The sequence below is a fragment of the Myodes glareolus genome, chromosome 20, assembly GCF_982192425.1.
Source record: "Myodes glareolus chromosome 20, mMyoGla1.1, whole genome shotgun sequence".
NCBI lineage: Eukaryota > Metazoa > Chordata > Mammalia > Rodentia > Cricetidae > Myodes > Myodes glareolus.
The window spans coordinates 10,330,841-10,336,247 of record NC_142045.1 but is presented as its reverse complement, the minus strand read 5'-3'; the positions used below and the strand labels follow the sequence as shown (position 1 = coordinate 10,336,247).

General features: G+C 44.7%; 1 long non-coding RNA gene across 1 annotated transcript; it reads right to left on the bottom strand.

Moving 5' to 3' along the window:
• Nucleotides 1-1,556: 1,556 nt before the first annotated feature.
• LOC148118774 (uncharacterized) lies at nt 1,557-4,349 on the bottom strand. The gene is made up of 2 exons (XR_015735721.1): nt 4,265-4,349; nt 1,557-3,172 (listed from the first exon to the last, which is right to left on the bottom strand). It is a non-coding gene; the product is annotated as an uncharacterized LOC148118774 (long non-coding RNA).
• Nucleotides 4,350-5,407: the final 1,058 nt, after the last annotated feature.

Sequence of the window (5,407 nt, the reverse complement as noted above, 5' to 3'; positions counted from 1 at the left end):
TGTCTTCCTATGGCTATACCTCCCATGACGCTATTAGGGCTGCAGAAGGAAGAATGTGTGGGTGAGCAAGGCTTGTGATACCCTCCCTTGCTGTCTTTCCGAATCTAGTGTTTCGATGGGTGCATAAAACATGCATGTACAGTTACACATCCACATATCAGATATGCTGCGCACATTGGAATCACAGAAGGTGACATATAAACTCTCAAAATACCAGCTTTTTCACAGTTTTTTCCCTCTGCACTTATATGGTGTTTATAATCTGAAGCTTTTCTAGTATGCCAAATTTAATCTGGCATAGCTAGGGGACCTTCCTTTCTTCAAATACAATCTCATGACGTTTTTTTCTCCATCCTATAAACTGTGCCCCATGCAAGGGGAGATGATTTTGAAATTCTGGTCTAATTTCTTGCTAGGGACTCACGCTGAGCCAGCTTTGACCAATCTTTACATACTTTCGAAGTGAAGATCGACTTTTGTCTGCTTCTGTCCAAGATGAGGGTGTCCTGGGGCCAGCGTGCAGATGCTGGTTCTTTCTCACGTGTGGTCTGCTGGCAGGGCTGGGGGCAGCGCACGGAAGACTCAGTGCCCACTGATGATACAGAAACAGTTGTTTAGATTCCCTGAGTATTTTGCTAATAGCTAAGGTAGCCTTCAATTAATTTACCAGATTCTTTTTTTTTTCCTGATGGGGCTGGAGGGGTGGCTCAGTGGATAAGAGCACTAGTTGCTCTTGTATGGGAGCCAGGTTCAGTTTCCAGCACCTCTGTGGTCACTCACGTCCATGTGTGACTTCAGTTTCGGAGGATCCGATGTTCTCTCCTGACCTCCATGGACAGCGGACATATACATGGTGCATAGACACAGCAGGCAAAACACTCATGCCCAATAAATAAACATCTAAAAATGAATTATAACCTTTATGATAACTCTGAAGTGAAACAAATGCTAATCATTCTAATATTCACAAATCATATAAATATAATATTAAGAGGTCAAAATAACAACTTTATAAGTTCTTATTGTTTCAAACCTAAGTTAAGTTGGCTGCTACACCTTTGGGGAAGGTTCAGACAGGGTCTCCCCGTCTAGCTCTGGTTGTCCTGGAACTTGCTATGTAGACAAGGCTGGCCTTGAACTCATAGAGATGCCCCTGCCTCTGCCTCCCAATGACTGGGAATCAAGGCCTGTGCCACGACACCTGGCTGCTGCTATAAACTTTATCCGCTGTTGTCTGTTCATGCAAACATGTCTGTTAATCCAGCAGGGCCACTCCCACACACCGTTTTGAAGAGGTGGTACCACATTCCTGGGGAAACGAGGCTAAATGGATGATGGAAGGAGAAGGTCTTTACTGTGGAAAGGCCAGGAGTCTCCTTTTTGCTCTTAATCGGGTTTAGCCACATATAAAGGAAAGCGGATCCAAGACAAGGAGACATCAGGCGTTCCATCCCCGGGAAATACGGTTACACTGTCTCTTGCGTATGTATGCGGCTGTGAGCTGTGACAGCCAGTGTCACCTCACAGGTTAATGAGGACAGCTCTGAGGAGACAGGTTCTGCTCAAGCGTTTATTCCGCTGCAAGTCAACCTAGACAGGTAGCCCAGTAGGAATGGCATCTAAGAGTGCCTTCCTGTGCTGTCCAGAGAGGCACAGATGTCCACAAAACAATGTAAAAGATGGAATTCATTTCACACACAGTTTAAGAGAAAGACAAAACACAGAGAGCAGAGTGCTATTTACCCATTACAAGCTGGTCTGGTGGCTCACACTTGTAGTAGGAGGATTACTGTGCATTCCAGGCTATGCTGGGTGATAGTGAGACCCTGTCTCAAAATAGTAATGAGACCACCACCAACCAAATAAGGACACTAACAAAAGCATAAAAACCCCCACATAGTGAGATCCTGTCTCAAAATAATAACAAGGCTCAATAAAAACAATAAAAAGACCATCACCATCCAAATAACAATAACAAAACTAGAAAAAAAAAACCCACTAAAGCCACACTCCTTAGTGCCAGCTAAACATCTGCATTACAGCCTTTGAGGAACAATGAAGAAGAGAGAACTTCAGTTCCCTGACTTTGCGGCCTGGCACTATCCAGGCACTATCCAGGCACTCTCCAGGCCTGTTGTGAGAACAGCCAGCAAACATCTCCATGTGGGAAGCAGGCGTGAAGCAGCAGAACTACGGTTGCAGAACTGTGGAGCATCCTAGATGCTAAGAGGATGGTGAGCCAGGGTTAGGGACCCAGCAGGAGGAACCGTGAACATCCATTCTTAGGGTCTTCACATGGAACCAGCAAGGGTCAGTGAAGGAAAGGGAAGGCTTAGTGGGGGCACTTCCAGTGAGTGCCCCTCTGTCTTCTCCCCCACTTTGTAGATACCTTTCAGAAGGTGGGGTGGGGGGTGAGTTTGAACTCCCAGGGGCACTCAGTGATACACACCTGACAGAAGAGGGAAGGAGAATGTGTTGGTGGGAGATTGAAGCCTATGCAGGATCTAATTTGGGTCTAGAGTTGTTCCAAGGTGAAGGCCAAGCAACCTTCACCGTATTTGGGTCTTATAGTTGGAATTCTTAAAATCTACTGTTTTTTTAAAAAAAGATTTATTTATTTTATGTCTACTAGTGCTCTATCTGCATGTACACCTGTACACCAAAAGAGGGCATCAGATCCCACTCTAGATGGCTGTGAGCCACCATGTGGCTGCTGAGACTTAAACTCAGGACCTCTAGAAGAACACCTCTTGCGATTGACTTCTAAGCAATCTCTCTAGCACCATATTTACTTCTTTTTTAAGCTTGGCTTTCTTATATATTACTTTTACGGGGAGAAAATATTTCAGGCACAGAGTTTGTTAGTACCTCTGATAATAATCATAACTTTGAGCATCACACATGCCTTAGTTACATTGCAACAGGTTTTTCACTTGCTCTGATTTCAGCTTGCCGCAAGTCCCATATGACCTGACAACATCATTCTTCTTGGTTTCAGCAGAGATCTTGAGTCATAGGTGGCAGGGGCTTCCATATTCTGAGATGAGATATGGATCCCCACATGGGGGCAGTTGGGTAAACGAAGGGTGTGTGCAGCTGGTCACTATTCAGTTGTGTTCTTTATGAGGCGTGGGTAAGGATGCCAGCTTGTTGGTCGTGTGACATGCTGTCTCTGCAAACAATTGGGAGGCTCTGTATATTATTATACACACACATATTTATATATGTATTTATTTTTGTAATATACATTTACACCCACATGCGTGCGCACGCACACACACACACACACACACACACACACACACAATAGCTCTTGTATAGCAGTGCGCTGGTGGATTTCAGAGTGTGAAGAGATGTTAACAGCCAGCTAGAAAGGACACTTTGATATTGTCACCTCCGAAGAGACTGCAAGATGCTGACTATAGGGCAGTGCTACACACACCCCATACCCAGGGAACTGCTCAGTGGATTCACAACAGTGTCAGAGGGGAGCTTTTCTGCTCTTCTTTCTTCTACCTTGGACACTGGGGTAGCGAGGGCCAGCTTAGCATGCAGTGAGAAGACAGATGGGTCTAGAATGTACACATTATACAGCAAAAAAAAAAAAAAAAATCCCAGATGGGTCTCCTTCTCCTTGCTCTGTGTGTGTGTGTGTGTGTGTGTGTGTGTGTGTGAGGGTTGTTTCATATATGTTTGGTAAGTGCTCTGCCAATGAGCTACAGTCCCAGTTCCTGACTATAGGTTTGTGTGTGTGTTTCATGTTCTCAGGCTGTGGAATTTGTAGGCATATGCTACCGTGTCCATGTCTTCCTCAGGGTTTAGAGAGGTAACTTCCGCAGAGGAAACATGATTCAACTCTAAAATAACATCAAAAGATTTTGACTGTGTTAGAGATTCAAATATTTTTTTTTAAAAATATAGATACATCTAGCATTAACTAGATGACTGGCAAACTTTAACCTCCTTCCTCCTACACCCCCAGTGTTTCTAGAGGAGTCCTGGAGTTTCACTCAAGGGTTTGGAAGAAGGTGGCAATGCCCCAGTTCAGGTCTCATGGGCTGTGGAAGGAATGATTTCTGATCATAGCGAATGAACCTCATCGATTGTATTAGTTTTATTTTACCACGTAAATAATTTCTTGTGCCTGTTCCAAATTCTATACTGATATCTTGGTACCACAGGATTCAGCACCACAGGCCTCAGTAGAAGATTCTTTGAGACCCAGTAAGGTATGGACAGGGGGAGATGAAGAAAAACACATTACCAGCTCTTCCGTGTGGTCCCTTCCATCACTCCGTCTCCTTTAACAACACAGGAAGCTCTCGGGATGACCGCTGTTGTACGGCTGTTGGATGCGGAATGAGAACAGAGAATTAGACAGGAGTGAGTCCGCACCATAGCGAGACGGGGAGCGCCATGTTTGCTTCCTTGCTAGCCCATCCTGTGCTAACCTCATTCCTTAGCCTCTGCTAGCCCCCCTTGGGACTGAAGGAGGAGGAGGAGGAATTGTTCTTCCCTAGTAATGACCACTGCTTTGAGATAAGGGAGGAGTCAGCCCCACTTAGAGCACACACAGCCTTTATCTGCTTCCCAGGCACCTGTAAAGTTGCCTTTAACATGTCTGGAAGAGGCTTCTGCCGAGTGCTTGCTTGTAACTTTTTAATTGAATAGTTTATGTTGTTGAAAACAGGACTTCCGATCACCCACATGTCAGGCCAGTGTTCCATCAATAAGCTACATGGCAGCCCACGGCTTTCATTGGTAGAGACTTCAGCCAAGTAATCTTTTGAATACGTGGAAAAGCACAAAATAGCTATAGAAAGCATCTCAACCGCTGACCCCTCTCAGAAAGTTCCGAAGTAGTCTCTATAACATAAGCTCATGACCATGCAGTATGTGCTTTAAGAATCCGGGAGCATAAAGGAAATGATTCCAGTGTTTCACCAGAGCCTGTCAGAAACTCAAGGCTACTGTCCATTTTGGAATCGTTTTGTCTTTTTTTTTTTTTTTTTTTTACCATGTACCAGAACTTCTAAAGAAGGAGAAAAGTTTGAGAATGAGAAAGTCTCGGCTTTTTTTTGTTGTTGTTTTTGTTTTTTGTTTTTGCATTATTGACACAGTCTTTTAGGATTAGACAGCATCATATTCTGATCTGCTGACTTCCTGGCATCACGACCTTTTCCCTAACATGGAAAATCACCCATGTCCCATTGGTGGCTTCTTGTTTGACTCTGTGTGCTGCAAAAGCAAAGAAACAAGGCCCAGTGAGACCCCAAGGTCGTCCGCTCCTGCCTTTGTGCCGGGACGTGCAAATGACCCAGGCCAATCACTAACCTGTTTTTAAAAGACCTCCAATCAGAAGGAGTCCAGGCTGCCTTCCTGCCCTGTTGCTGGGTGTAGTTGCTCA